The sequence below is a fragment of the Myotis myotis genome, unplaced genomic scaffold (assembly GCF_014108235.1).
Source record: "Myotis myotis isolate mMyoMyo1 unplaced genomic scaffold, mMyoMyo1.p scaffold_m19_p_16, whole genome shotgun sequence".
Lineage (NCBI taxonomy): Eukaryota > Metazoa > Chordata > Mammalia > Chiroptera > Vespertilionidae > Myotis > Myotis myotis.
The window spans coordinates 37300381-37312556 of record NW_023416320.1 but is presented as its reverse complement, the minus strand read 5'-3'; positions in this window follow the sequence as shown (position 1 = coordinate 37312556).

The window sequence follows — 12176 nt, the reverse complement described above, 5'->3', positions numbered from 1 at the left end:
AGGCATCACCAGGCCAGACTGGCTTTGGTGGGAGGGGATGCCCTCGGGGACACTGCAACCCTGGGGGAGGGTTTAACTCCTAATCTTTTCTACCCCCCACATCTCCATACTTCCCTGTCTGAGTGAAAGACACCTCCCAGTTGCTAAAAACCAGACCCTGAGGGAGTATGCAAGGAAGACAATAGGATTAACCTTGAAGTTTAAGTTGGATACAGGAGAAGGTGAGGATTTGATTTGGGTAAGTACAGTGGCAGGCACTAGAAGCCAATGGGGTGGAGGGGTTGTTGGAAGAGTAAAAAGTGAAAGCATGGCCTGAGCATAAGGGCTTGAGGAGAGGCAGTTTTAGCTGAAAGTCTAAACCTCAGCCTCAGGAGGGAGCAGCTGAAATAGCGCCGTGGGCTGTCTTCACAGGGGAGACTGTAAGACACTGGGAAGCCTAGAAATAACGACACAGCCTCTTTAGTGCAAGGATGCCGCCCAGGAAATGGGATGCTCACGGAGTCACTGCGATGGATTGCTGACATCATTTACTACCTACTCTCAACATACACGAACGTACAATTTTTGGCTGGGATCTCTATTTCCTCTGCATCCTGCAGAATTGTCCTAATGGAGGAAATGGAGTGTGAGCCACAGCTATTCCATTGCTCACTCACTCTGAGCTGCAGACACAGCAAGCCTGGCACATACTTGAATTCTTGGCCCATTCTAGGGGGAAAGGGAAAGGGTAGAACTCAGCAAACTATGGCCCATGCAGCTTTTTGTGTACTACCACAAGGCAGGAATGGTTAGTACATTTTCAAATATATGAAAGAAAATCAAAAGAAGAGTAATATTTTGTGAGAAATGGATATTACATGAAGTTTGCATTTCAGCATCCCTAAATAAAGTTTTATTGGAACACAGGTACGCCCATTTGTTCCCTGCTTCAGGTGGCTGCTCTCCCACTACTAGGGCAGAGTTGAGTGGTTGGGATCACACACTCTACAAAAGCTAAGTTATTCCCTCCAGCCCTTTACAGAAAAAATGTACTGACCCCTTACTCTAGACATTAAAAGAATCCTTCATTTAATTATCCTTTGAAAAACAATCTATCTGCTCTGTGTCTAAAGACCCTCATGGAAAAATAAGATGTGACTCGCAGGAGAGACCATTGCACTACTAAGAAGACAGATTGGCAAGTGGGATCTCCACTGAGGGAGGTGCAGGGGTGTCTGTATGCTCCCCCTACTGCTGCGGGGACAGAGCCGGGGGAGATCACACCCAGTGTAAACCCTGGCACTATACACATTGTTAGCCGGCTCCCCGGTTCCTTTGAGTTTCAGCTTATTATGATATGAAGTGGGATAGAGTCATTGCTCCACTGCGCTGATGACATGAGGCAACCTTCACAAAAGACCCTGCCCGGCGGTCCACCTTCCGTAAATGTTAGTTTCTTTCCCCCTTGTTAGCAGTGAAATCTCAAAAAAAGGATGAATTGCAACTTACGTCACCAAGAGACCATTTAACACACTGCAGCAATAAGAGAAATTTTCTCCCAGCTTATAATCTTAGCACTTCAGAGGAGTTAGTTAGAAACTATCAAGAAATCTGAGTCTTTACTCAGAGCCAAGCAGAAGGAATTAAGGCAAGACGGTGATGAAAACTCGCTGTGCTGTGTGTAACATGACCAACCCAAATTAGGAGAAGGTTAGTACCTTAGAGTGCGGCCATATGATGCATATTTTATACTTATTAAAATAAAAGTAACAACTTTTTTTTCTAAAAGTAACAACTTTTGAATGACACATAATATATGAAAGCTAGAATACTTAGTGGAGAAAAAAGCAGAATGTAAACATTTATATACAAGTTTAACTGTATTTAAAAGAAAAAAAAACAGCCCGGCTGGTGTGGTTCAGTGGTTGAGTGTCGACCCATGAACTAGGAGGTCACGGTTTGATTCTGGGTAAGGGCACATGTCCGGGTTGTGGGCTTGATCCCCAGTGCAGAAGGCAGCCGATCCATGATTCTCTCTCATCATTGATGTTTCTAGCCCTCTCTCTTCCTCTCCCTTCCTCTCTCTGAATTCAATGCAAAAATATTTTTTTAAATGAAAGAAAAAACCCACAAAATAATAGTAAGAAATAAAGAGTACATGAACTTTTTGAAAAACAGTTTTATTGAGATATAATTTGCATACCAGGACATGAACTTTTAAAAAATATATATATTTTGTTGATTTTTTACAGAGAGGAAAGGAGAGGGATAGAGAGTTTGAAACATCGGATCAGCTGCCTCTTGCACACCCCCTCCTGGGGTTGTGCCCGCAACCGAGGTACATGCCCTTGACCGGAACCGAACCTGGGACCCTTCAGTCCGCAGGCTGACACTCTATCCACTGAGCCAAACCGGTTTCGGCAGGACATGAACTTTTAAGACAAAACAGGAGACTTCAAAAAGCTCTGGACTGGCCGTGGGTGCTGCAGGCCACCCCCATACTGAGCCTGGGCATGCACATAGTTAGGCTTTTAGAGAAACCTTGCAAGAAGCACCAATTTAGTTCCAGCTTTCAACTCCCTTATTTTGCAGGTAAGGAAAATGAGACCTGCCTAAAGAAGGGTAGGCTATTACAGTGGCCCTCTTATCTGCAGGGGATCTATTCCAAGACCCCAGTGGATGCCTGAAACCACAGAGAGTACTGAACCCTACATAAACGATGTTTTTTACTATACACACATACTATGATAAGGTTTAATTTATAAATTAGGCACAGTAAGAGGTTAATAACAAAAGCCAACAATAAAGTAGAACAATTGTAACAACATACTGTATACAAATTATGTAAATATGGTCTTTCTTTTTCAAATTGCCTTATTGTAATGTACATACAGCAGGGATCTGCAGGACAAAGGGATGATTCACATCCTGGGCTGGATAGACAGAAGGAAATTTTATCTCGCCGCTCAGAATGGCCACAATTTAAATCATATACATTATTTATTTCTGGATTTTTTTTTCTTTAATATTTTTGGACCACGGTTAATTGCGAGTGAATGCAACCAGGAAAAGTGAAACCACAAACAAGGGGGGCTGTGTAGTAGCAAAGTAGGAGCGAGAAGGTCAGACTTCAAGTTCAATACACCTAAGAATGCCAAATGTTTAACATATCTTGTTCTCACCCATATTCACATGTAGTTTGTATGTTGTTATAACTATAGCAGAGACACGACTTTGGGGACTACTACTTCTTTAAAGCACTTTTTCTTCTCTCAAGTTCTGCTATGTTAACTTTTGTTCCTTTTAGTCTTTGTATGTCCAATACATTTGCTGTATTTGTGAGCCTGTGTAGTATTTTTGTAAAATGTTCAGGAAATTCAAAGGGCCCTCTTATTAGCATTTGTTGGAATCTCTGACCTCATTTTCAAATTTGAATTTTAAATTACTTTCAAAGTTTGCCTCTTTAGGAAGTACTTATAATTTTCCTCTTAATTTTTCAAGACAACAGATGCTTTTAAAAAATACTTCTCTCTCTAGCCACCCCCAGGCTCCCAAAGGAAGCGCTGGGCTCCCCTCGAGCCTCCCACCCTCTCCCCCAGTGAAGAATTCTCCACGACATCATGAAGGGCCTAATTTTTCTTCTTTCCTAGCTCCTTAGAACCTGCCACCGGTTACTTCTTTCTTAGCACAGCGGCTCTCAACCTCGGCTGCTCTTAGAGTCACCTGGAGGGCTCCTAATTTCTTTTCACTGTGACGGGGGCATGATTCTCATCTTCAACCAGGATTGACAGCTGCTGCTTGGATGCATTTTTTCTAAGGATATTCTTGTTGTAAAATAAGTCCATTTGGGAAATTAGAAGGTTTGATCTTTGCGAAAGAAATTTTATTTGCTGTCACTAGAGCTGCCAGGGAAAGTGGTTTTTGGACAAGCCCACTGAAATTACACAACTTTCAATTCTCATTCATTCATTATTTATTCATTCAAAACCTACACTGTCCCAGACACTAGAGATTTACATACACTCCCTGCTTTCAAGGGGCTGACAGTCTCATAGGAGGACAACTACTTCATGAATATGGGGAAATGCTATGCCAGGGGCATGTGCGGGCTTCCTCTGGAGGAGTATGTTAAAATATAGTTTCAAGCTTATCAATAGAACATATTTTATTGCACTTTCGCTAAATCAAGCTTAAAGGTATAATCATTCATGTTTAATTAGAAGTTACAGAAAAGTGAGACATGGACTAACACCAGATATATCAACAGCAAATAGGAAGTTGTTTGAAATTGAGGTCAAATATGACGATACCTTGATATGACAAAAACTGGTTAAATATTGGTGTAAAACATAAAAAAAAAAACTCATTTCAATAAATTATGTTTAAATCATTCCAGAAAGGGCCAATAAGACAGACCAAGAATAAAAGAAAAACAGTTAATAGGGAAAGGAAAAAGAGCAAGAAAAAGAAAGTAAAAGAGTGTCTCCTGAAGAAAGCATAACCATTAAAATGTACTTAAGAATATTATGAGCTGCCGGAACCGGTTTGGCTCAGTGGACAGAGCGTCGGCCTGCGGACTGAAGGGTCCCAGGTTCGATTCCGGTCAAGGGCATGTACCTGGGTTGCGGGCACATCCCCAGTAGATGTGCAGGAGGTGGCTGATCGATGTTTCTCTCTCATCGATGTTTCTAACTCTCTATCTCTCTCCCTTCCTCTCTGTAAAAAATCAATAAAATATATTAAAAAAAAAGAATATTATGAGTTAATGATATATTAAAGGAAAGTAAAATAGGTCAAATTTTAAAGAAAAGATTATCCTATCTAACAATAGAGAAACATGGTAATTATCCATACCTCCGCTACCCTTCCCATTGGCTAATCAGCAGGATATGCAAATTAACTGCTAACCAAGATGGCGGCCGGAAGCCAGGCAGCTTGAAGCTAACAGGAGGCTTGCTTGCTTCAGTGACGGAGGAAACTAACGTTCTCCACCTGCCTTGCCGGCCTCTGAGCTTGCAGTTTAAGAAACATTGTTACAAATATAGAAGCTAAACAAAACCCCAGAAACCTGCTTTCAGTCGCCGGGCTTCAGCCAGCAGGACCGCAACATTGTTTTAATTATAGAACAAATGCAGATCCCTGCTTTCAGCCAGCAGGGATCTCAGAGCTGGAGTGAGCAGGACAGCAACAGTGTTACAATTATAGAACCCAAACAAACCAGATACCTGCTTTCAGCAGCCGAGGCCTCAGAGCTGGAGCCAAGCCTCAGAGCCAAAGCTGGCCCAGAATAAAAAAGAAAAAGAAAAAAAGGACAGGTTGGGAGCTTCAGTCACCCACCAGCCCCTCACCCAGGCTGACCAGGCACCCCAGTGGGGACCCCCACCCTGAAGGATGTGTGACCAGTTGCAAACAGCCATCATCCCCTCACCCAGGCTGGCCAGGCACCCCAGTGGGGACCCCCACCCTGATCCAGGACACCCTTCAGGGCAAACCAGCTGGCACCCACCCGTGCACCAGGCCTCTATCCTGTATAGTAAAAGGGTAATATGCCACCCAGCACTGGGATCAGCGGAGCCGCGAGGCCTCCTGGCACCGGGATCAGCATGACAGGGGGCAGTGCCCAAACCCCCTGATCACCCTGCGGCTCTGTTTGTGAAAGGGGGTGGTGCCCCAACTCCCCTATCGGCCCTACTCTAAGTGACAGGGGGGAGCTCCTCAACCCCCTGATCGGCCCTGTTCTGTGTGTGACAGGGTACGGAGCTCCAACCCCCCTGATGGGCCCTGCTCTGTGCATGACAGGGGGCAGCGCCCCAACCCCCTGATTGGCCCTGTTCTGTGCATGACAGGGGGTGGCGCCGCAACCTCCCCATCGACCCTGCCTTGAGTGTGACAGGGGGCGGCGCCCAAAACCCCCAATCGGCCCTACCATGAGCGTGACTAGGGGTGGCATCACAACCTCTCAATCTGCCCTGCTCTGTGCATGACAGGGGGTGGTGCCCCAACCCCCCAATCAGCCCTGCTCTGAGCCCGACCAGGGGCTGCACCTAGGGATTGGGCCTGCCCTCTGCCACCCGGGAGTAGGCCTAAGCCAGCAGGTCATTATCTCCTGAGGGGTCCCAGACTGCGAGAGGGCACAGGCCAGGCTGAGGGACCCCCTCCCCCACCCCACCCCCAGTGCACAAATTTTTGTGCACTGGGCCTCTAGTCTATAATAATAAAAGCATAATATGCTAATTACACTAGACAGCGGAACAACCTTCCATACGTCCTTCTGGACGACCTTCCCGACAAAGCTAGGGCTGCAAGGGCCCAGACCCATGAATTTCGTGCATCGGGCCTCTAGTGTGTAATAATAGCACAGTATTTAAAATAGACACTATTATAAAAAATGCATTACTATCTGTTGAAAATATGCTATATAAAATATATCATTTTGGTTCATTAAAAACATTATTTTAAGAGTGAGAAGACTGAAAATAAAAGCTTCATAAAGAATTGCAAAAGTGTCCTTATTAATGTCATTTAAAATCTAAGCTATGAAAAATCTAGTAAAAAATTTTTTAAAAGTCAAGATTGAAACCAAATCAAGTAGAATCAAATGCATTGGGAGAATTTGCTTAGTAAGACATCTGGGTATCTTGTTCTCTATACAACTCTACAAAATTCTACTTCGCTATAAAGAAATCCTGAGATTATGCTCATGGGGATCCAAAACTCCTCAGCTTGGCACTGATAGCCCATTATACACACTGATGAAAAGCAGACTGAATATCTCAGTCACTTTAGTACTACAGTTATACCACATTGCTGATAGTATGTTTATAACCAATAGTAACTTATGAATAAGACTTTATTTTACAATTAGAGAAAGTTTATTAAAGCTGTTATATTGCTAACAGAGTACTAGATTTTCGGTCACAAAAGAAAGTTGAGTTAGGCTGTTATAACCACTATTCAGTGCTCTGTATATTCTTTTACAAAATGTAGCAGAGGTAGTGCTCCTTAGCAAAGTAATCCCCGATGGTAGTTTTGGTGTAAACACAGCATGCAGGGAAGGCACATCCATTTCCAGAGAGTCTATTCCAGTAAGAACATGATGGAACACAAGGGGTCCAATATAATCAACCTGCCACCAGGTAGCTGACTGATCCCCCTGGGGAATGGCGCCATACTGGGGATACAGTATTGGTCTCTGCTGTACTCAGCAGTGACCAGAGCCAGGTTTCCATAGATTAGTGGTCGGCAAACTGCAGCTCTCAAGCCACATGCAGCTCTTTGGCCACGAAGTTTCAATCGCCCGCACGTGGTATTTTGTAGAAGAGCCACACTCAAGGGGCCGCAGTTTGCCGCCCACTGCCCTAGATGATGGAAGTCTATGTTAGCACCATGATGACATCATTCATGAGCCCACTGGGCAATGACCAATCACTGAGGAAAGAGGTGGATTGGTAGCCACAGAACAGGTCATCTTATTCACCATTGTGATATTCCACAAAGCATTGCTTCTTATCAAGGAACTCATTTCATGGCAAATGAAGTGGGGCAATGGGTCTATCTATGCTCATAGAATTCACTAGTCTTACCATGTTCCCCACCATCCTGCAGCAGTTGTCTTAATAGAATAGTGGAAAGGTCTTTGGAAGACTAAGTTGTAGAACCAGCTAGGTGGCAATATCTTGCAGGGCTGGGGCAAGGTTCTTCAGGAGGCTGGATATGCTCTAAATTGGCATCCAACATTCTGTGCTCTTTCTCCCATTGCTAGGATTTATTGGTCCAAGAATCAAGCGGTGGAAATGGGAATGGAGCCACTCACTACTACCCCTAGTGATCCACTAGCAAAATTTTGCTTCCTGTCTCTCTAACATTATGTTTTGCTGGTTTAGAAGTCTTCTCGTGTCTCGTAATAGGCCAAGAAGGGAGCATTGGCTGGGGTGATTGATCCTAATTACCTGCTACACCATGGAAGAGTAAGTCTGGAATTCAGGAGATTCCTTAGGGCTTCTTTTATATCATGCCCTGGATTAAAGTCAATGGAAAACTATAACACTCTAATTCAGGAAGGTGTATTAATGGCCAGATCCTTCATAAATGAAGGTTTGGATCACCTCCTGGGCAAAGAACCACAACCAGCTAAGGTGTCTGCTGAGGGGAATGAGTAGTGGAAGAAGGCAGTTATAAATAACAGTTATGACCATGTGACCACTTACAGAGATGAAGACTATAATTGTAATAATTATTTATTTTGTTATGAATATGGTTGTGTGTATATATGTATATATCTAATATTATCTATTTATCCTATATCTATCTATCTATCTATCTATCTATCTATCTATCTATCTATCTATCTTTCTATCTCTTTTGTTTTCTTCCCTTCCTTGTCCCCTTATCATATGACATAAGAGGTCTTGACTTTACATCATAGTATTTAAGTATTGTTAACTTTACATCCTAGAATTTGTTACAGGATGAGTGAATATCACCCAAGGATTTTGCATCCGTTTTAGGGAAAGAGTTGGTGTGCTTGCAGTTTTACAGAGCATAGTTGTATCATGTTAGATGGAAGTATGACTTTGTTCCTTTCTTTATTTGGAAATTAAGGATGGTTTAAGAAGCTGTGTATGAATGTCAAGTTGATAAGCAGTGGACTGTAATGGTTAGTTTTTTTTTCAGAGATCTTTTTTTTAATTGATTTTTTCTTTTTAGAGAGATGAAGGGAGGAAGAGAGGGAGAGAGAGAGAGAAAAGGAGAGAAACTTCCATGTGAGAGAGAAACATCAATTGATTGCCTCCTGCACATGCCCTGATTGGGGATCAAACCCAGCACCTTTTAGTGTATGGGACAATGCTGCAACCGAGCCACATAAGCTAAGGCTGTGATGATTAATTTTATGTGTCAACTTTTCTAGGCTACGGTGCCCGGTTGTTTTGTCAAACATCAGTCTAGATGTGTCTCTGAAAGCATTTTTTAGATGTGATTAACATTTATATCAGGAGACTTTGAGTAAAACAGATTATCCTCCATAATGTGAGTGGCCCACATCCAATCAGCTGAAGACCCGAAGAGAAAAGATTGAGTTTCTTCAAAGAAGGAAAAAATTCTGTCTCCAGACTGCCTTCAGGCTCAAAATTGCAACATCAGCTCCTACTGGAGATTCCCGCCTGCTGGTCCACCATGGGAATTTTGCATTAGCCAGCTCTCATAATTGCATAATTCCTTAAAATAAATCTCTCTGACTTTGTGTGTGTGTGTGTGTGTGTGTGTCCTATTAGGGCAGTGATGGCGAACCTTTTGAGCTCAGCCTGTCAGCATTTTGAAAAATCCTAACTTAACTCTGGTGTCGTGCCACATATAGACATTTTTTGATATTTGCAACCATAGTAAAACAAAGATTTATATTTTTGGTATTTATTTTATATATTTAAATGCCATTTAACGAAGAAAAATCAACCAAAAAAATGAGTTCGCGTGTCACCTCTGACATGCGTGTCATAGGTTCGCCATCACTGTATTAGGGGATTGCAATCATAGGCAATATTATAAAAAGAAATATGTTACAAATATTTATGAAAATGAGATTTAAAATACAACCCAATTATTATAGTCTAAAGCCTTTGTTCCATTTGGTAAAATTTTGCCCTTTGCTATTATTGCCACCGTAAACTGATACTGAGTCCTTGGAGTTAAGATGATAAATCAAAATTATTACTAAATAAAATAAGCTTTGTCGCAAAGTAATAATTTTCAAAAAAGGCATGGAGGTAGCAGTGGGATGTCACTCATCTCCAAAACAGTGCTCTGCCAAGTCAGGCCCTGTGGACTGTAGAGGTGCTAGCCTTCTGGTTGTGATCACCCCACACTCCTGCCCAGTACCGCTTCATTATAATAAGGAAATATTTTAACCTTGACTGCTGGAACAAATTCCCCTAATTTATGTTCTGCAACCCCTTTGTTCAGTGATTTCACTGAATTTTAGAAAACGTAAATATTTACCATATTCTAATGGTTTTGTTAGCCACATTCAATCATTCATTCAACAAATATTTATGAAGTGCCTAGAATGAGCCATATCCTCTGTAAATTCCACTAAGACGGGGTGTTGCCTATTTGGTTCAGAGCTAGGGCTCCAGTGCTGAGAATAATACCTTGCACAGGATAGGAACTCAATAAGTTTGTGCTGGATTAATAAATGGAAAGAAGCATATCCAATACTATTAGTAATAATTTGTGCATTATCTCCTGCACTCCATGTCCAAAAGGTTGCTAATATATGCTTCTTAGTTGTGAATATAACAAGGCCTTTAATAACTATTAGCTATGGCACAAAGGCTTTTAAAAAATGATATTTTTGTGAAAGGCTTTGAAGTCATATGAGTAATATAGGTAATTGGCATGGATTTATTTAAAAATTTACTTTTTTATTGATTGGTTTGAGGCAGAACATATTTTTCTATGGAAACAAGATTTTGCAAGGGGTTTAGATTCTCAGAGTTGCCCTCCTAAAACCTGTGACATCCAAAATAGCACTGTAGTCATAACGGAACATCAGTGTCAAAACTAGAACTTGACCCGTGGCACTCAGGGAGGGACTGTTAGAAGGGTAGGTCTTGGGCTAATGTGGGTACATCTGAGGGGAGGGCTCAGACTCACCGGTGCTTGATATTGTGTCTGAGAGATTGCAGCAGGGGTTCCAAAAGAAGAAAACAATACACTCTTGAGAGGGGTAGGACTCAGATAAGAGGAACTGGTGATATTATAAGTGACACCACTATGAAGAAAGGAAAAGAAACAGCTGTACAGCTTATACCAAGGAAAGGGGAAAAGAACCAGGAGTGGGAACAATTCTAGGCAGAGGCAGGAAAGAGAAGGTAGTTCGAGTTCCGTCAGAATCTTACCAACCTCAGGTGGTTGGTTGGCCATGTGTGAATCGGGGACTGAGGGACTTAGAAAATACCCACAAGTAGTTCCTTTTAGAACTGCATCTAAAAGAAAGACAGGAACTAACGATTAGCTTTGTTGTTTTGCAATAACAAAAGAATGTGCTTACGTAAAATACTTGCCACAGAAGGACATTTTAAAATGTTTTTATTAAGTACTGGCTATACATGAAATATGTTTAACATGTTTGACTGCTATAAGGAATAATAAGCATGCATATACCTACTACTCAGTTTAAGAAATTGGACATTAATCATTAAAAGGGTTTGAATGGGACAAGAGGACAATTGTGGTCTTTCAGGTAGTTATGTGTCTGGAAGTTGATAATCATCTTGGAGAAAAGCTAAAAACAAAACATACAAGCCAGGAGCCTAGGCATTTAAGGATGTAAAAAACTGACATGCATACATAACAGACTAATTGAGATGTAATATTGATCAACCTTGCAAATGTTTGGAATAAAAGTTTTATGTTTAAAGCCCAAGAAATGTTGCTTGAATAAGTGCTCGGTGGTGAGTGGGACCATTTGTCAAGTGGTCCATGTTCACAGAGGCCAGTTTGGAAAGAAGCAAGATGATTCCTCTGTTAAGAGAAAAGACCCATTATTCATATGACCTTTTTCTACGAAGACATGTTTCTGCCCTAGCTTTAACTGAGCAGCAATGTCCTCCTCCAGAACTAGGATTTTACAAAAATGGTAACTTTTGACAAAATAAGTCTCCCCCCGCCCCCCCCCCCCTGTGTGCTTGCTTCCTGCTACAGGGAGGAAACTGAGTCCTAGATGCATTTAATAACATGTCCAGAACATTTTCATGAAAAAGTTCTAGAGGTGGACAGTGGTGATGGTTGCACAGCAATGTGAATGGATTTAATACCACTGAGCTGAACACTTACACATGGTTAAAATGGCAATTTCATGTTATGTATATTTTACCACAATAAAAAGAATTAACCAACCAACCAAAAATATGTTCAAGTCACATTGATTATGGGTTCAAATTCTGGCCTAGAACCTACTTTTTCTTCTAAGACCCTCTCAGCTGATCTGCCATGAACTTTTATGTTAAATGAAATGAGGTGGACACCTGGTGGACCCACATACCAGTTCTTACTTACTAGGGTACACAAGTGAAGATGTAATCCTCATATTGCACTTAATTTGTTAGATTCTACTTTTAATAGACATGTAAATTTTTATCTTGGAGGTTTTAAGATAAACATAAGAGAAAGGATAATTGTAGGAAAAATGTCAATATTTC